At 45.4% G+C, this 20,885-nt stretch overlaps 1 long non-coding RNA gene across 5 annotated transcripts in view; it reads left to right on the top strand.

Moving 5' to 3' along the window:
• Window positions 1-20,885, top strand: part of LOC109490175 — a 26,423-nt gene extending 5,538 nt beyond the window's left edge. Inside the window, exons 1-4 of one of the 5 annotated variants that reach the window (XR_004621519.1) lie at window positions 13,190-13,636; window positions 13,990-14,180; window positions 20,151-20,551; window positions 20,744-20,885. This is a non-coding gene — a long non-coding RNA (uncharacterized LOC109490175). Of the gene's footprint in view, window positions 1-13,189; window positions 13,859-13,989; window positions 14,181-20,150; window positions 20,552-20,743 lie in introns of those variants that run through there. The other 4 variants (XR_004621517.1, XR_004621518.1, XR_004621516.1 and 1 more) reach the window with 4 other exon arrangements.

Below are 20,885 nucleotides of genomic sequence, written 5' to 3'. Positions count from 1 at the left end.
TACTTCAGGCCAGATGCTGTGTGAACGGAAAGATGGGCAGCCACCTTGAGAATAACAACCCAGAAAGCCTCAGGCTGGCAGCTGGACTGAGAAGGAAAGGAAATCTGGAACACCCAATACTCACTGAAAAGAAGAGTGGACCATGGGAGCCATCTACTCCTAGTTAAGACCATGACTAGCGCTGTCTTCCGACTATTCACACCCATGGCACAAAGAAGAGACACACTATCTTTAGGTATCATGGAAGGCTCTAAAGAGAATCCAATGAGGGGCGCCTGGGTGGCTCAGTCGTTAAGCATCTGCCTTCGGCTCGGGGCGTGATCCCAGCATTCTGGGATGGAGCCCCACATCAGGCTCCTCCGCTGGAAGCCTGCTTCTTCCTCTCCCACTCCCCCTGCTTGTGTTCCCTCTCTCGCTGGCTGTCTCTATCTCTGTCGAATAAATAAATAAAATCTTTAAAAAAGAAAAGAGAATCCGGTGAGATACGAAGCCACTCAAGCTCCCACCATGTTTTCTCAGCTTGACAATCACTGAATTCCTGTAGATATTTTTCTCTTAAGCTGCCTTCTATTGTAGCACCTCGCATTGCTAACATATTCCACATCTACAATAGCAGAGTTTTTTCCCATCCATTACCTCACTCAATCTTGGCATTAGTGCTACAGGATAGGCATTATTACCCTTCTATAGGGGAAGAAACTGAAGCTCAGAGAGACTTGCTTGGGGTCTGCAACAAAGATCTTCTTTTTTTTTTTTTTTAAGATTTTACTTATTTATTAACAGAGAGAGAGACAGCCAGAGAGAGAGAGAACACAGGCAGGGGGAGTGGGAGAGAAAGAAGCAGGCTCCCAGCAGAGGAGCCTGATGTGGGGCTCGATCCCAGAACGCTGGGATCACGCCCTGAGCAGGAGGCAGACGCTTAACGACTGAGCCACCCAGGCACCCCTGCAACAAAGATCTATCTGAAACTTGTTACGTACGTGACATGTATTAACTGTAGAAAAGGCAGGTCAACAACAACCCCAACAACAAAAAAATCACTCCGCGTCTTACCTCCCAGAGATAACCATTATTAAGGTTTTAAGGGAATGTCCTTCCAGTCTTTTTTCCATACTGAGAGGCAGTGTGCAGTGGGAAGAGCACAGACCCCAGAGCCTGCCCACAGTCTCAGCTCCACAGCTTGCTAGCATATGATATCAGCAGGCTTTCCAACCTCTCTGCGCGTTAGTTTCTTCATCTGTAAAATGGGGATAATAACGGCACCTAACAGCGTAAGAATTAAACAAATCGATGTCTTTGAAGTACTTAGAACAAGGAGTTAGAAAGCCCTCTGTTACTGAGCTTTTGGGTTATTGCTTTTATATATATATATATATATATATATATATATATATATATATATATATATGTATATTTATGGTAATAAGTGGTACATATTCTTTTATTACCTGACTCTTATTGTTCATGTTTTAAACTCAATATGTTGTGAGCATGTTTCTTAAATAAATTTCCCTTACATAAATTCCTAGAGGTAAAACTACTACTGTAAATATGTAGGTAAGACTTTTGACTTACACCCGTACCATCAGGGCATAAAAGTCATGTCTCAGGCTTCTGGCTGTAAAGATACTAGTCTCCCTCCTGGTTCTTTACAGCTGCTTCTCGGACATTGGATCTGTCCGAGGAATGGGTGAATTAACATAGAAAAGAATTAGTCAAAAAGTCAATTTGAAAAGTTTTGTTTTATGGTCCACAAGTTAGGTATTGCCCCCAGTCTTAAGAAATATGCCTGTGGGGCAGCTCTTTCTTCAGGGAAGCTTGAGGCCAGTACGACCTGCTTGTTCCTCATGGCTGACAACCTCCGTAGCTGTCCACTTGACAAACGGCTGGACTTTTCCACGGACTCCAGCAGGCCAATGTTTGCCCTCTGGCTGACCACTCGGGTTTAGGAAGTCTGTGGGTTAAGCTTCGGTGGCACAAAAGACTGGGTTTTGCCACGACAGGAAAAAATGCACAGATTGACATAGTTTTAATAGATGATTAAAAGTGCTTGGTCTAGTTGACTCCACGGAGTAACTCCCACTCGTGAGAACAGCAGACACCAGGAGTGTCTCCGTTAAACCCATGGCTTCTAAGGGACGGGGAGAAGCAGCCTGCCCAAGGACAGTCTGATCTCTTGACTCCAGTTCACCGTGGCTGAATTTTTACGTCATCTCCTTGCCTTTAACTGATATATCTTTATTTTATATTATTATAACTGTTCCCTTGTAGGATTCAAAGGTGTGATCTTTGGCATATGCTAAATGCACCCCTCCTGAGATAATAGTATGAAGTATTGAGTGCTTTGCTATGAGCAAGACACTGTGCTAAGCAATTTACATGCATTATCTTATTAAATTCTCACCATAACCCTACCGAGGTCAGTAGTAGCTCTCTCCCCATTTAACAGATGAGAAAACCGAGGCTCAGAGAAATAGGTTAAATGATTTGCCCAAAGCCACACACAGAGAACTCAAACCGGGGTGAGTGTGATACCGAAAGTTCTGCTCGTGGCCCCTGTACCGCACTGCCATAGTCTCCAGGGCCCATATTCCCAGGAAGGGCTCAAGATACAGCTTGCTGTGGGATGGGAGCCTTTCTGAGTCCAGGCTATCATCAGCCCAATAAACTTTCACATATATTCTTAATGCCTTTTAGGAAAAAAAAAAAAAAGCAAAGAAAAACCAGAGCATTTCTATTTCTCCATATATGGGGTTATTTTCAAAGGCTTCCTGCCCACGAAGGTGCATCCTGCCCACGAGGGTACATGCCGCCACAAAAGGATACCTCGAAGAGGCGGAAGCTGAAGGAGCTCCGGCAGCAGTGAGCCTAAGGGGAACGGCGCCCATCGCCAAGAAAGCGCAACCAGGCGAACACATGAGGAGGAGCTGCTGAAGAGCCCCCAGCAGTGCCCACGGCAGACAGAGGCAGCTTAGGTATCCAGCAAGCCAGGAAACACGAAGCCGTCCGACAAGATTTTTGGTCCAGGTGGAACTTTCTTGCCTGACTGGCAATCCCAGAGATGTCAGAAACTCTAGTATAGTCAAAAACTATAGTCTGCGGAAGGCAGAATAAGGGAGAGCAGAGCATTCAACTGTCAGTCAAGTTTAGAGTTCTGATTCTTACCTGGGCTGACCAATTTTAATCACTGAATCAAAATTGAGTTTAAAATTTAAAGTGGCGTGGGGCGCCTGGGTGGCTTAGTCAAGCGTTTGCCTTCGGCTCAGCTCGCGATCCCAGGGTCCTGGGATCGAGCCCCGCATGGGCTCCCTGCTCAGTGGGGAGTCTGCTTCTCCTTCTCCCTCTGCCCCTCCTCCTCCATTCATGCTCTGTCTCTCGCTTTCTCGCTCTCAAATAAATGAATAAAATCTTTTTTTTTTAATATTTTATTTATTTATTCGACAGAGATAGAGACAGCCAGCGAGAGAGGGAACACAAGCAGGGGGAGTGGGAGAGGAAGAAGCAGGCTTCCAGCAGAGGAGCCTGACGCGGGGCTCGATCCCATAACGCCGGGATCACGCCCTGAGCCAAAGGCAGACGCTTAACCACTGTGCCACCCAGGCGCCCCTAAAAAGTAATAAAATAAAAAATAAAATTTAAAGTGACATATCCAAAATCTATAAAGACTTATCAAACTCAACACCCCAAAAAACAAATAATCCGGTCAAGAAATAAGCAGAAGACGTGAACAGACATCTCTTCAAAGAAGACATACAAATGGCCAACAGACACATGAAAGATTCAGGTATACATACATCCAACTGAGTCTTCAAATGGCAGTCACCCACTAAAAATGGCTCTCCCATTCACAGAGGAAAAGTACAATATATACATTTTTTTCAAGGTCTTATACCACTATATACCATTACTGTGTTTTGGCAATTTTAGGCAAAACACATAATTAATATAGCTTATATACTATGGCAAGTTTAAATTCAGTGTTAACCCCATGTAGGCCCCCCTGCAAAAGGCCTGGAGATGGTTCACACGTACCTTCTGGTTCAGGGTCTTCACCCTCTCACTACAACACTAACTGTACACATGGCCATGACAGATAAACAACACACTCTTAAACAGCCAATGAGTCAAAGAATATATCACAAGAGAAATGTAAAAATACTGAAAGTCGAATGAATATGAAAGTACAACCTACCAAAACTTTGGGACTCAGTGAAAGCAGTGCTAAGGGGGAAATGTTTAGATACAAGCATGTTAAAAAACAAGACAGATCTCAAACCAACCATCTAACTTTGCAACTTAAGGAAATAAAGAAGAACAAACTAAACCCACACCTAGCAGAAGAAAGGAAATAATAGAGATTAGAGCAGAGATAGCTGAAATAGAGAATTTTAAAAAGAGAGAGAGAGAGAAAATCAATGAAACCAAAAGTTGTTTCTTTGGGGAAAAATCAATAAAATCGACAAAACTTTAACTAGATTGACTAAAAAAAATACTAAAATTACTAAAATCAGTAATGAAAGTGGGGACCTCACTACCAATTTTACAAAAATAAAAAGATTATGAGAGAACTATGAACACTTGTACTCCAAGAAATTGTATTACTTTGATGAAATGGAAACATTCCTAGAAACAAAAAACCTACCAGGACTAAATCATGAAGAAATAGAAAATCTGATTAAACCTATAACAAGTAAGGAGATTTAATCAGGAGATTGACTCTCCTGAGAAAGAAAAGCCCTCCACCTAATGGCTTCACTGGTAAATTCTACCAATATTCAAGAACTAACACCAATCATTCTCAAACTTTTCCAAAAAAAAAAAAAAATGAAGAGGAGGGGAAAAAATCGTAACTCATTCTTTTTTTTTTTTTAAAGATTTTATTTATTTTTTTGACAGAGGGAGAGACAGCCAGCGAGAGAGGGAACACAAGCAGGGGGAGTGGGAGAGGAAGAAGCAGGCTTCCAGCAGAGGAGCCTGATGTGGGGCTCGATCCCATAACGCCGGGATCGCGCCCTGAGCCGAAGGCAGACACTTAACGACTGAGCCACCCAGGCACCCCCGTAACTCATCCTTTAATATCCTGTTATCAAATCCAGACAAAGACACTGCAGGAAAGGAAAACTGCAGACCAGTTTCCCTTATGAATATTTCTATAAAAGCCCTCGACAAAATACATCAAACTGCATTCAATAGCATAGTGAAGCAATTATACACCATGACCAAGTGGAATTTATTCCTGGAATGCAAGGATGGTTCAGCATACAAAAATCAATCAGTGTAGTACACCACATTAACAGAATGAAGGAAAAACACATGATCATCTTCATTGATGCAGAAAAAGCATTTGACAAAATTCAGCACTTTTTCATGATAAAAACACTCAACACACTAGGAATAGACGTAAATTATTTTTAACATAATAAAAGTCATATATGAAAAACCCACAGCAAACACATACTCAAATGTGAAAGACTGAAAACTTTTCCTCTAAGAGCAGGACAAGGAAAGGATGCTCACTTTCACCATTTCTATTAAACATAATCCTGGGAGTCCTAGACAGAGCAATTAGGCAAAAAAATAAAATAAATAAAAGGCATCTAAATTGAAAAGGAGTAAAATTACCTCTGCTCATAGATGATATGATCCCATATGTAGAAAACCCTAAGTTTTCCACTGAAAGACTATTTGAACTAATAAATAAATTCAATAGCAGAATACAAAGTATAAAAGTAGCAGAATACAAAGTTAACACTCAAAAATCAATTCCATTTTTATACATTAACAATGAAAATATGAAAAGGAAATTAAGAAAACAACTCCATTTACAATAGCATTAAAAAGAAGGAAATACTTAGTAATTAAGTTAACCAAGGAGGTGAAAGACTTGTATAATGAAAACTACAAAACATTACTAGAGGAAACTAAAGAAGACATAAATAAATGGAAAGATATCAATGCTCATAGATTGAAAGATTTAATATTGTTAAGATGTTAATACTGTCCAATGTGATCTACAGATTCAATGCAATTGTTATCAAACTCCCAATGGCTTTTTTTTTTCAGAAATAGAAAAATCCATTCTAAAACTTATATGGAATTTCAAAATACTCTGAATAGCTAAAACAATCTTTCAAGAAAAGCAGAACAAAGTTGGAGGTCTCACATTTTCTGATTTCAAAACTTACTACAAATCTACAGGATTCAAAAGAATATGACACCAGCATAAAGACAGATCTGCAGATCAATGAACTAGAATAGAGAGCCCAGAAATCAACCATAACATATATGGTCAAATGATTTTCAACAAGGGCACCAAGACCACTCAGCAGGGAAAGGACAATCTTTTTCCACACATGTTGCTGGAAAAACTGGAGATCCACATGCAGGAGAATGAAGTTGGACTCTCATCTAATACGATAGATAAAAAATAACCCCATAGATAGGTAGTGTTAAACAAAAGAGCTAAAAATCTTGGGAAAACGTGGAATAAAAGCTTCACCACGTTAGATTTGGCAATGATTTGTTGGATTCTGACATCAAAGGCTCAGTTGGTTGAGCTTCTGACTCTTGATCTCGGCTTAGGTCATGATCTCTGAATCATGGGATTGAGCCTCAGGTGGGGCTCCAAGCTCAGTGCAGAATCTGCTTGAGATTCTCTCTCTCCCTCTGCCCCTCCCCCATTCACTCTCTCTAAATAAATAAAATCTTGAGAAAAAAGGCACAGATAACAAAAGAAAAAATAGGCAAATTGGACTTCATGAAAACTTAAAACTTCTGTGCATCAAAGGACACTATCTATTATAGAGTAAAAAGGCAACCTATGGAATAGGAGAAAATATTTGCAAATCGTGTATCTGATAAGTGCTTCAGATCCAGAATATATAAAGAACTCCTAAAAATCAACAACAGAACAACCCAGTTCAAAAATGGACAAAGGGCTTGAATAGATATTTCTCCAAAGAATACAGATGGTCAATAAAGACTTGGAAAGATGCTCTTCATAACTGATCTAGGGAAATACACACCAAAACCACAGCGAGGTACCACTTGACGACCATTAGGATGACTATTATAAAAACAAAAACAAAAAGCAGAAAATAACAAGTTTTGGCAAGGATATGGTGACATTGGAATCTTTGTGCATTGTTGGTGGGAAAGTAAATTGCTATGGTCACTGCGGAAAACAATACAGTGGTTCCAGAAAAAATTAAAAATAGAATTACCACATGAACCGTCAATGCCGCTGCTGGGTATAGACCCAAACGAATTGAAAGTGAGGTCTTGAACAGATATTTGTTCGCAACAGCATTATTCACAACAGCTTATTGGTGGAAGCAACCAAGTATACATCGACGAATGAATGGATAAGCAGAATGTGGTATATACATACAATGTAATATTATTCAGCCTTAAAAAGGCAGGACGTTTTGATATATGCTACAACATGGAGAAAACTTGAAGACTTGATGCCAAGTGGAATAAACCAACCACCAAAAGATAAACACTGTTTGATTCCGCTTACATGAAGTTTCGTGAGTAGTCAACATCAGAGAGAGAAAATAGAAGGGTGGTTACCAGAGCCTCAGGGGCTGCAGGGGGGTGTGGGGGAGGGGCAGGAATGGGAAGTTATTGTTTAATGGGTATAGAGGTTCAGTTTTAGGAGATGAAAAAGTCCTGGAGGTGGGCAGTGCTGATAGTTGTACAATAAAAATGTACTTAATCAGGTCGCCTGGGTGGCTCAGTCGGTTAAGCATCTGACTCTTGATCTCGACTCCAGTCTTGATCTCGGGGTTGTGTGGTCAAACCCCACTTTGGGCTCCAGGCTGTGCGTGGAGCCTACTTTGAAATAAAATAAATAAATAAAGTTCTAATCACTGAACTGCACACCTAAAAATGGTTACTTTGGTAAACTTCATGCTATATGTATCTTACCACAATAAAAAAAACTTGAAAAAAAAAAGTAAAATAAAGATTCCTCTTTATTTTTTTTTAAGTTTTATTAATTTAAGTAATCTCTGCACCCAAGGTGGGATTCAAACTCACGACCCAGAGATCAAGAGTCACGTGCTCCACCGACTGCGCCAGCCAGGCGCCCCAATACTCCTTTATACCGTGGATCTTCTTTCTTTTTTTTTTTTTTTTAAAGATTTTATTTATTTATTTATTTGACAGAGATAGAGACAGTCAGCGAGAGAGGGAACACAAGCAGGGGGAGTGGGAGAGGAAGAAGCAGGCTCATAGTGGAGGAGCCTGAAGTGGGGCTCGATCCCACAACGCCGGGATCACGCCCTGAGCTGAAGGCAGACGCTTAACCGCTGTGCCACCCAGGCGCCCCCGTGGATCTTCTTTCTAAACACACTATTACACGTGATTGACATAGATGGGGTCTGAGGTAAAGGTACAAATGGAAACCCACATATCATCTGTCTAAATATTTAAATGGGACAAGCGAAATTAAAGTTGTTCTATATTCCTATTTTGTCAAATGGACATTCATAACAACAAAATTAACCTCAAACCTTCCTATCATCGGAGTGACGTTGCCTTTGGTTCCAAGGTTGTGGGGATGTGGAGAAGCATTTCCCTGGGTCCTGCGCAGTGCTGAGCAGAAGAGTGGATGCTGAGGGCTGTGTCGTGCCGGCCCGAGGACCAGATCTGCCCACGTGCTGTTGTCTTGCGGAGCAACCCACGTGGCCACAGAGCCATTCAACCACTGGCGGACAGAATGAGGTTTGCTCAGACTCTCTAGTTGGCATTCCTCTATTCATTTCGAGGAAGGGTGATAATGACCTGCTTGTGTACTTCATCGTTAACAATCATTTTTTGGGGGCGCCTGGGTGGCACAGCGGTTAAGCGTCTGCCTTCGGCTCAGGGCGTGATCCTAGCGTTCTGGGATCGAGCCCCACATCAGGCTCTTCTGCTATGAGCCTGCTTCTTCCTCTCCCACTCCGCCTGCTTGTGTTCCCTCTCTCGCTGGCTGTCTCTATCTCTGTCAAATAAATAAATAAAATCTTTAAAAAAAAAAAAAAAAACAATCATTTTTTGTAATTTGACTTTGAGGGGAGCCTGGGTGGCTCAGTCAGTTAAGCGACTCCTTTTGGCTCAGGTCATGATCCCAGGGTCCTGGGATCGAGCCCCGCCCTGGGCTTCCTGCTCAGCCGGGAGCCTGCTTCTCTCTCTCCCTGCCCCTGGCTTGTGCTCTCTCCTGCTCTCTCTCTCTCTCAAATAAATAAATAAAATCTTTTTTAAAAATCTGATTTTGGTATTTCAGTTTTACCTCTTATTTTCCATAAATTCATCTTATGTGAGGTTGTGATAAGGGGCCTTCTAAATTGTGAGGCCCAGACAAGAGCCTCTCTTGCCTGAAATAGGAGGTGATGTATCTGCTTACCTACCCCTAAAATCTAGTAGAAATGCAATTGAGATCTACTGGGATATCCCATAGTCCTGTGCCCGCTACGTCCATCAGAAGGGCCCTGGAGCTGGCAGCAGGCACCCAAAGACCTCGGGTTGTCTTTTCACTCTGTCGATTGTGTCGTTTGATGCACAGACGTTTTTAGTTTTCATGAATTCCAATTTGCCTATTTTTTCTTTTGTTGTCTGGGCCTTCGGTGTCACAATCCAACAAACCATTGCCAAATCTAATGTGGTGAAGCTCTGATTCCAAGTCTTCCTAAGAGCTTCCGCTCTTATGTTTAGGCCTTTATCCATTTAGGGTTATTTTTTGTCTATCATATAAGACGAGAGTCCAATTTCATTCTCCTGCATGGGGATCTCCAGTTTTCCCAGCACCGTGTGTGGAAAAGATCGCCCGTCGCCTGCTGAATGATCTCGGCAGCACCCTTGTTGAAAATCACTTGACCTTACACATGAGGATTGATTTCTGGGCTCTGTATTCTAGTCCGTTGATCTGCAGACCTGCCTTTATGCTGGTGTCATATTGTTTTGAATCCTGTAGATTTGCAGTAAGTGTTGAAGTCAGGAAGTGTGAGACCTCAGACTCTGTTCTTCTGTTTGCAAGTTTGTCTTGGCTCTTCCCAGTCCCTAACACCTCATCACTTTCGCTATATTCTGTTTGTTAGAAGCTAGTCACCGAGTCTGGCCCTCAGTCAAGAGGAGGACATTTCACAGACGTTGGGAATCAGGAGGCAAGGATTACTGGGAGCCATTTTAGAGGCTGCGTACCACAATAGCTAACATGTATCGAGGACTTAATAGCCAAGCAATATGTAGATACACTCATTTCATCCTGACAATAACCTTGGGAATCCAGAATTCTTATTTTACCTAATCTTTACTAGAAAGAATTGAGGTTTAAAAAGATGAGATTATTGTACCTGTGTCCCCATGGCTACGAATGATGGAGTTGGGATTCAGACCCAACCTGTCCAAATACAAAGCTATGCTTTGAAGTGTTGTACTTACTATCCACGTACACTTGCCAGCCTCAGTGTTTCAGATGAATGTCAAATGTTATTAGTTATAACTTAGAGCTTACATTTACGATTGGCTAAATCTCAGATGACTGCTCATGAGTAGAATGAGCTCTTTTAGCTGTATTTAGCACTAGTCAAATGAATTTGAGAAATTCTTCTATTTTGGTTCAGTGTCAGCATGTTATGGAAATGTGCTACCCACTGTGGAAAAAGAAGGACAAACTCGCTAACAAAAACATCCTGAAGAATTTCCCTTCTTGCTACCCTGGAAACTATTTAGATTCTCCAGGCTTCTAGAAGCAGGACCTCAGCTTGAGGGTAGCTTCTGGGCCTGATTTCATGGGCAGCCGCTTCAAAACATCAAATTTCTCTTGAACTTCCCCAGAATTTCTGGGTCAGGCCACAACAAGAGAACTCTGTGAAAACAAGTTTCCACAGAACTTCTTGGCCTGAGAGAATTCTGCTTTCAAATACCCACCTCCCCCCCTCCCCCGCGCCAAGTCAGATTCTGCCACTTGAGACATGGAAAGCCTCCTTCCCAGCCTGAGGTATGTGTCAGGGAGTGTCTGACGGAGTCACAAAGACTCTTTGCTTCTCGTTCTCCCTGCTTCTCGTTGCAGATGTGACCACATCTGCAAACTCTCAGAAGGAAAACATTGGGTTGTGTTTTAATGCCCAGGATAGAAGCTTGGGTTAAAAGTGTTTCGGAGGTGTTGAGAATGTTTTTAAACTTGTTTTTAAAAGGTGTTCTTGTTTTCATTATGTTTTTAGGAGCAGGTGTAATTGCCGTCGTGCTTCAGCTTAAAAGGGGAATCCACGCTGTCCCCATTTTTATCCCAGAGGTCCGGTTCAGTCCCTGGAGCTGGGTTGGATGCTGTGCAGGGGCAGAGACTAATTAAGACATGGGTCTTGCCTTTAAGGAGCTTTGACAGTAGTATCCAGACCTTGATCAACGAGTCCTGTCTACCATACACGTTACTAGGAGCCTCGGGCGTTGCATGCCCCTTCCCAACCTCAAGTCACACCTCTTTCCACGTGGGAGGATACCTGGATGTGAGCAAGGCAAGGATTTTTGTCTATTTTTGGTCACTGCCTTATTCCCAGCATCTAAAACAGTGCCCAGCAGGAATTAGGATCTCACTAAACATTCTCGGAATGAATGAGGCACTTACGGGATAGAGCTTAAGTGGGCTGAGTCTAAGGGCGTCCCAGTTCTGGGTTTGAATTTCAGCGCTGCCCCTTGCTGGCTGGATGACATTGGGTAAATCATTTAACCTCCCTCCAGCTCAGCTATTTCATTCATTCATTTCTTCATTCAGCAAATATTAGCTGAACACCTAATATGTACCAAACAGTGTTCTTGGCACCAGGGACGCAGAAGTGACCAGAACAGACACGGATCCCCACCTTGGGGGAGTTTCTGTCTCAAGGAGGAGAAACAGACAAATGCACTAATAAGTGAAATATATGGTGGGTTGCAGATGATAAATGCTCTGGAAAGACCAGGAGACGGGGAATTCTGGGGTGAGGTGGGAAGAGCTTTACCTCCTGGCCTCAGGACCATGTGAAGGTAAGAGTCCAAGGCACAAAGGACTTACCCAAAGCACCTGGAGCTCGTCCTACCTCCTTCCTGGGAAATACTGTGCTATGTTTCCATATATAACATCACATGCATAAAAAAAAATCCTGACTGCTAAGTGTTGTGAGGATGAGATGAGAGAACACCTGTGATGAGTCTAGCTCTGTGCCTGGTACACAGCTCACCACGCAGAGATGACTATACTTTTCCTCTCACACACTCCAGGCACTTTTAGATACCGACAGAAAGTCAGAACTGGATAGGCCATCCCATTCTCTAATTTTACGGAAGAGGGAGCTAAGGCCTAGACATGTTCAAAATCAGAAGGCCACAATGAAGCCAGAACTAGAACTCGGTCGCTCATCCCTGCACTGTTGCTTCCTCATCCAGCCAAGGATTCCCCACCCCCCCCCCCCCCGCTTGTTGACTGTTTCCTATGTCCACTCGTGGGTCTTGCAAGCTATTGTTAAAGAAAATTATTCACAACACTTACGGAAGGTGAGAAGGGGCAGCAGGGTGGGGGTCCATGGATAAGAAATGACAGAGAAGAAACAGCAGGAGTAAGGAGGGATTCTGGTTAATCTGACCTAATGAGATTCTTGCTGCAACCGGACAATGCAGAAATGAACACAGAGGGGCGCCTGGGTGGCACAGCGGTTAAGCGTCTGCCTTCGGCTCAGGGCGTGATCCCGGCGTTATGGGATCGAGCCCCACATCAGGCTCCTCTGCTATGGGCCTGCTTCTTCCTCTCCCACTCCCCCTGCTTGTGTTCCCTCTCTCGCTGGCTGTCTCTGTCAAATAAATAAATAAAATCTTTAAAAAAAAAAAAAAAAGAAATGAACACAGAAATCCTAAAGTTCAGGGGAGCTTGAATAGAGTTTGGTCAAGGGGAGAGTGTCTGTCACTATTCAGTTGATGATTTAATACTATGAAATAACTTTGTTTTCCTGGAAGGCTCAGGATAAACCAATCCATGCTTCTCTAGCCAACTCTGGGTCAGCAGTATCCAGCCAACTGGACACTTTGGCCTCTGTCCAGAGTGGAAACGGCAGCTGCTGACCCCGGGGTTGCTTAATCACCAGGGGCCCAGCCAGCCAGGCGACAGGAAGTGCCTCCCTCTGACCCATTTCCCTTGACCACTGCACTGGGACCTTGGATGCAGGCCCCTCTTTGTTCAGAGGACAGTCCTTCCTGCTCCTCCCCCAGCCGAGCAGCTCATTTTGTCCCCAACCTTCTGTCTCCCCTTCCTCCACTCCCCTGAATTCTTTCAGGCAGGGATGCAGTTGGGGAGTGAAAAAAGGGCTCCTTTCCCCTCCTCCAGGAGATTGTCACCCACCCCTTCATAAGCTGCCTTCTCACGGTCCCTATTCGCTGAGTCTTGCTCACTCCGACTCACCTGGACCCTGAATGTGTATTTGGCCTTTTTCATTCCTCCACTGTCCTTAGCACAGGCGGAAGTGGGACTTGGGCTGTGGCAAAGAATACTCCCTGTGGGAGGAAGGACCTGGGTTAGGCCTGGAAGAGCCAAGATCAGATAGGTAAGCAGGAGGGATGGGCCTGCAGGCTGGCAGAACAGAACCCAGGCGCGGAGGCAGGAGGACGTGGGCAGCCTCAAATTCAGGTGGAGACGGGAGACCCTCTAAGGCGTGGTTGGCAAATTTCAGATCACGACCCCTCGGTGGGTGATCAAAATTATTTCTTTGGCTACAAAGAGCATTTTTTAAAAGTGAAATAGAGTAGAGTAGAAGCAGGTAGGATAGAAATGACAATGTCAGAGGGTATCCCGCATCGTAAGGATTCTTACCATTTCCTGAAATTGACATTGCAATTTTCGATGCAACATGTAAGTAATAGAAGTGGACGGGGTCGTGATGTAAAGTGAATTTGTCATGGATTACACTTAAAAAGAATTTAAAAACAACAACAACAACAACAACAACAAAAACCTCTTACCACCTCCTGTTCATTTTACAGGTGAGGAGACGGGCTCAGAGAGGCAGCTCGGGGGCAGAACTGGGGCCTGGACACGGACCTCCTGCCCATGGGGCTCCTTCTCTACACACTGTCCCACCTTCTCCGGCTGACGGAGCAGAAGGAACTCAGCTCTTCAACACTCTGGCCCCTATTAGTTTTACCATCCCAAGGACACTCCACTTTTTTTTTTTGTAAGTTTTTATCTTTTATTTATTATTGTATTTACCATTCAGCATAATATTAGTTTCAGGTGTACAGTGTAGTGATTCCGCACTTCCCTGCCTCACCCTGCGCTCACTACAAGTGCACTCCTTAACCCCCATCACCCATTCCCCCCATCCCCCACCCACCTCCCCTCTGGTACCCATCGGTCTGTTCTCTAGAGTGAAGAGTCTCTTTCTTAGTTTGCCTCTCTCTCTCCCTCTTTTTACCTCTGCTTTTTCGTTTTGTTTCTTACTTTCCTCATATGAGTGAAACGGCATTTGTCTTTCTCTGACTGACTTATTTCGCTTAGCATGGCACTCTAGCTCCATCCACGTCACGCCGCACACGGCAAGAACTCCTTCTCTTTCATGGCTGAGGAACAGTCCACTGTGTTTGTCCACACCGCATGTTCTTCTTTTTTTATTTAAAGATTTTATTTATTTATTTGACAGAGAGACAGCCAGCGAGAGAGGGAACACAAGGCAGGGGGAGTGGGAGAGGAAGAAGCAGGCTCCCAGCGGAGAAGCCCGATGTGGGGCTCGATCCCAGAACTCCGGGATCACGACCTGAGCCGAAGGCAGACGCTTAACGACTGCACTACCCAGGCGCCCTACACCGCATCTTCTTTATCCAGTCGTCAGTCAGACCCTGGCACCGTTCCTGTAGTTCAGCTACTGTAGGCAGTGCTGCTATGGACATCTGGGTGCAGGTATCCCTCTGAATCAGTATTTTTGTGTTCTTTGGGTAAGCCTCTGGGCAATTGCTGGATCACGTGGCAGTTCTATTTTCAACTTTTTGCAGACCCTCCATACTGTTCTCCAGAGTGGCTGCACCAGCTTGCGTTCCCACCAACAGTGCGAGAGGGCTCCCCCTTCTCCGCATCCTCACCAACACCTGTTGTTTCTCGTGCCGTTGACGTTAGCCGTTCTGACTGGTGGGAGGTGATATGCCGCTGTAGTTGTAATCTGCATGTCCCTGATGATCCGTGATGTTGAACAGCTTTTCATGAACGACACTCCGCTTTTATTTATTGGATGAATCCCTGCTGAGGGCCTACCCTGGGTTGGGCCTTCGTGCCAGGTACTGGGATAGTATGGAGTTTACAATGCAAGGGTAGGATTTACTGCCTGATACCAGTTTTCTCCTGGGTTAACTTTTACATTTTTTTGTTTCAGATTGGGGATGTTAAAAAGTATTTTGACACTTGTTTAAAGGATGCCTCAGTGGCTCAGTCCTTTAAGCATCTGCCTTTGGCTCAGGCCATGATCCCAGGGTCCTGGGATTGAGCCCCCAAAGGGCTCCCTGATCAGCGGGGAGTCTGCTTCTCCCTCTCTGCTCCTCCCCACCTCCTGCTCTCTCTTGCTCGTGCTCTCTCACCCAAACATAAATAAATTTTTTAAAAAAAATAAAAAATCAACAGTAGGGGAGACTTTATTGAAGCATCCTGCAATAGGGGAGAGAGATGGGCCTCTACTCCCAACACAGCACAGACAGCTGAGGATTCACAGCCAAGGAGCAAGGGGAGGGGTTGGTGGACAGAAAGTCATTCACAGTAGACCCCCAGCGTAGGGGCACGCTAAACCCACCTAACAGGGTTCTTGGTGAAGGCAGGCCAAGGACTTGGACATCAAAGATGAGCGATGAGGAACTTTATGAGGAAACAGGGGTGGGGAGATGATTTAGCAGGATTCTTTGCTAAGACCTGGCTGGGCAGACCTAAGACAGGACAGGGGCCAAAATCAAGGCCAACTTGAAAAAAGGACTCAGAGGAACCCAAGTACAGTTCCAACAGAGTCTTTGTCAGTGACAACATCTCTCTCTGTCTTATATATCTTGTGTTTCCACTTGTCCCTGGTATTTATATGGTGGTTTGCGATTTTTGCATGTAAATGCTAGGTTGTGTTAGTAGGTGGGAAAACTGAGATTTAAGGAAATCAAGTCCCTTGACCAAGGCCACACAGCTGTTCGCTGGCAGAACTGGGAATAGCGGCCCAGGTCCATCTGTGTTTAGAACCCAGTTGCTTAACCAGTGTGCTATCCTGCTTCTCAAAAATCCAAGCCCCGTGTTCTGCTCCCGGAGGTACCTGGCTGTTTCCCACCTGTGCTTGCACCCCTGTCTGAGCCCCTGATGAGGGCCCAGGCGACTACTGAATGCTTCGAGGCTCAGATCTGCGCTCACCCCAGCCCACGCTGTTATTTATAGCATGGGTTGTTTACTGCCACTGCCGGGGCTGGCGGCAAGGGCAAGGAACAGACTGAAATACCCCCTGCGTTGGGGGGCTGGGCACCGAGCCCAAAGTTTAGCTCCAAAGTCCAGTTCTGTTGATCACCCCTGTAGGGTATCTCTTCAACTGTCCTGTCTCCTCTGTCCCCAGGGCCCCCATGGGCACGCTGAGTCCCTCAACACCTCTGGCCTGGATGTGTGGCAGCTTAGAAACGCAGGGAAAAGGTAGCGGTGGCCATGTCCTCCCCTGTGGCAGGTTCTGGGGGCATTTTTGTCTTCCTCATTATATTTTTCTAGATTTCAAAAATGTCTGCCTTGAAAATTATTACTTGTTCTGGGGGACCCTTGGGTGAGTTCACTGTCTTAAGCAGACCCCTTTGGTCTGTAGCTCACCATCTTTGCACTCTGCGCGAGGCCCCTCTCCTACATCCATTTACTGATGTACTGAGTTACTTTGCTCTCCTTTCCTCCCTCCCCCACCACAGGTAACCCCTCTGCGTTACCTCTGGGGTCCCTAAGTCTCTCTGACTTTAAATGTATCCTCGTAAACGATGCTGATAGGGTGAACTATCCTTTGTACCAGCAGGTGTTTTCTGATCTACAAAAATAGTAGTGTCCTACCTGTCTTATTCTGTGTCTTCTCTTTTGTAACTTGACACCTATGGACATGGTCAGTTACTGCTGTTTACTTCCACAACCAGCCAAAAAAGGCCTCACAACTAACCAAGGTTGAGTCTGAGGGATTTCAGGGGGAGCTGTGAAGGGATGTGAAGTCACATGTTTCCTTCTTCTGAAACACAAAGGCCATGCCTTGGGAGGGATGTATGTGTATTCATCTAGAAGTTTCCAGCTATCCTCACTGGGAGGGACAGGAGGGGAGCAAATGGGCCCCACGGGAAATGCCAGAGCCAGCAGGGCCGTTGGGTGAAGGTTGCCGACGGGAGGCCCGCAGGACAGATCCAGCCTCACAGACGGACAGATGGACGGACGGGTGTCGTTTGTTCCTTACTGTGTTTGATTACAAAATCAAGGAATTCCACTTGTTTTGCGAAATCCTATTGGCCGCTCGAGTCCATTCCCAGAAGGACCCATCAGCAGAGCTGAGACAGGCCAGGGCCCGCGGGGCAGCCACCGGCCTCTGCTCTGAAGTTACAAGCAGCTCTCCACCCGCCCCTGCACGAAGCTGCGCTTGCAATACTGGCCTTAATTTTTATCAGATCCTTAAACTTCGTAAGGGTTTAAACCCTGACCCCCCCCCAACACCTTAAGAATTCCTTCCAAGGATGCCGAAGCCTGGCCGGCGGGCTACTACGGCCCCTCTTCCACCACCGCAGACCCTGTTACTCGATCAGACACATTTTCCTACTGACCTTGTATTCAGCTTCAGAATCCTTCTCGACACCGTGGTCGGGTAACAACCACCCACATCCCAGACGCGGCCCTGAAGCTAAAATCTATCTGCCGCTCCTGGAAACCCAATCGTCTCCTCTTTAGAGGACGACCCAGGGAGGGGAAAGGACTTGCCCGAGGTCTGCAGAGCTTAAGGACAGCATGGCCTAAGGATTAACATGATGCTCACCAGGTCCCCTCCTGATTCTAATTTGCCTCCCAAATAAAACTTGAGTGATGTCACCGAAGTCTACTTGGTGGCAATATTTTATTGAGCCCGTACTGGGTGCCAGGCACTACGGCCTGTATCCTACAGCAGAGGGTACAGCAGGGACTACGATAGGGAGAACTGTGCTGTGATGGGGCTGACAGTCATGTGAAAGGGAAGGACAAGAATTATAGTGGAAGAAGTGCTTATAACAGTGGGGCTTAACCTTGCCTGGGTAGTCAGGGAGGGCTTCCCAGGGGAGGCAATGGCATTGCAGCCGACACCTGAATGACGAATTAGGAGGGAAGCGATTTCTAGTCGAGAGAACAGTAAAAGGCCCCCTGAGGATGGAGAAAGTGGGGCATGTTTGAGAAACTGAAATAAGGCCCCCGGGCCCCCAGTGGCTCAAATATAGCAGGGAGAGGGGAAAGGGCCTAACCCCCTACCCCAAATCCCTACCTCCCACCCCTGCCCCTGTTGAGCACATCTTCACATATTTAACATGTGGATATCATCTCATAATGTCCAAGCCTTTTGCTTTTTTCTCTTAATATTATATTGTGAGCATTTTCCAAAGTGATTGTGATTTTTTTAAACACTTAATTTCCGGTAGCTGCATTACATTTCAGCACACGATGTACCATAATTTATTAAATAATTCCTCTACTTGGATGCTTGGAATGCTTCCTGATTCTCACTATCATAAATAATACCAATGTAACCATCTTTGATCATCTTTGATCATATGGTTAATTTCTTAAAATCGAATTCTACAAGTTAATTACTGTTTCAAATGCTATGAGCATGTTTAAGATTCAGGAGAGCAACTACAGCTTTGTGCAGCCCCGTCTCCTGTAATACCTGCAATCCCCCTTTGAAGATTCCCAGGTGAGGAAGCTAAGACTTGGAGGGGCACATGACCAAGGTGTCACATAGTTGACAAGGGAGCTGGTTAAGAAATGTGGACTGTGAGGGGCGCCTGGGTGGCTCAGTCATTGAGCCTCTGCCTTCAGCTCAGGGCGTGATCCCAGAGTCCTGGGATCGAGCCCCACATCAGGCTCTTCCACGGGGAACCAGCTTCTTCCTCTCCCACTCCCCTGCTTGTGTTCCCTCTCTCGCTGGCTGTCTCTCTCTCTAATGAATAAATAAAATCTTAAAAAAGAAAAGAAAAAAAATGTGGACTGTGAGGTGTACTTAGACCTACCAAAGCAGCATCTCTGTACTTTGAGATCTTCTAGCCCTCCTGCTGATTCCGATGAAGTTCAAGTTCAAGAAACATCGGGGCGCCTTGGTCTGCTTCTCCCTCTCCCTCCCCCTCCCCCCACCCATGCACATGCTCTCGCTCTCTCATGCTCTCAAATAAATAAAAATCTTTAAAAGAATAAAAATTAAATTAAAAAAATAAAGTTTGAAAAACATCCACCGTCTTCGAGTTCTTTATTTCCGGCTGGAAAAATTAAGACCAGAAAAAGAAAGTGCTTTGACTCATGTAACATAGGTTCTCCCCGGGGCCAGCAATGAAACCAAGGTGTAGACCAGTTCCAGAGACTGCACTCCAACCCCCACCCTGCACTGTAAAGCCGGTGTCGGCTTACTTTCCGGTCACACTCCCACTAAGTGTGCAAGCGAGTCTGTCTCAGCACATGCTTGCCGACGGTGCTATTGGTTTGGGGTTTTTTTCTTAGTTTGTTAAGTGAATCACCACACTTTAAACATGCCTTATGTGGGGTCACCTGGGTGGCTCCGTCAGTTAAACATCTGCCTTTGGCTCAGGTCGTGATCCTGGGGTCCTGGGGGTCCTGGGGGTCCTGGGATCGAGCCCCTCGTCAGGCTCCCTGCTCAGCGGAGGGTTTGCTTCTCTCTCTGCTGTTCCCCCTGCTTGTGCTCTTTCTCTCTCTCTGTCAAATAAATAAATATTTTAAAAAATAAAATAAACATGCCTTATGCAACCACCTAAAAGAGTACCTGTAGTGAAACTTTGTAAAGATACACAATCCTTTTCCATGTAAACATCATTGCCAACACTTGTGTTCAGTAAATTAAAATAACTGGACATTGGGTTTTTAAAAGCTAAAAAGTAACAGTTTGGTGAAAACTTATCCCACATGTTTACAAGCGCATGTTGTTTTCATTCAGGCACCAACGGGAAGCTGAGTCATCTGAAGGGGTCAGATGGCCCAGATGTTAACAAAGGCTGCTTCCCCGGAGGCCAGCTGGGAGAGATGCCACCCCCACCCCGGAATGTTCCTCCCTCCCGCAGACACTAAATAGAGCACTGCCCGAGGCCCAGCTCGGGCTAGATGCATCCAGTAGATGGCGGAGTCTCACAGGACACGGGCTGGGGAACCCGGCTGTCGCAGGAAAAACCGGAGGGAGAAAATCGGCTCCTGGGCCCTCCCCTTCAGATGCACCCAGCCCTCTCTGGGGAAAAAGAGAAGACTTCCCGTGCGCGTCCCATCATACCCGGGGAACCTCGAGATCCTGGACCGACCAGGCAAGACGGGCCCTGACCCACCGTCTCGTCCGGGGTACCCAAGGTGTGTCCAAGGACCAACAACATCCCCTGGGAACTTGTTAGGAATGCAGAGTCTCAGGCCTCCCAGAGACTCCATCAGCCAGGAACCTAGGGTGGGAGGGGCAGGAGTCTGTGTTTTCACAAGCCCTCGGGGTGGTTCCGACGCACGCGGCAGTTATGGAAACACCAATTAACTCCAACTTCCTCATTTTAGGAATGGGGAAGTACAGGCTAGACAAAGGAAGTGACGTCACACAGCCAGGCAGTGGCCGAGACCCCACTAGAAGCCCAGATGCCTGGGGTTTCTTCCCCCTTAGTCTTTAAGAAGTGACTTTGTGCTCTTCATTCATTCGTTC

This window comes from Ailuropoda melanoleuca, chromosome 2 (assembly GCF_002007445.2).
Source record: "Ailuropoda melanoleuca isolate Jingjing chromosome 2, ASM200744v2, whole genome shotgun sequence".
NCBI lineage: Eukaryota > Metazoa > Chordata > Mammalia > Carnivora > Ursidae > Ailuropoda > Ailuropoda melanoleuca.
Note: the sequence above shows the minus strand (reverse complement) of the source record. Positions and strands in the feature narration are given on the sequence as shown.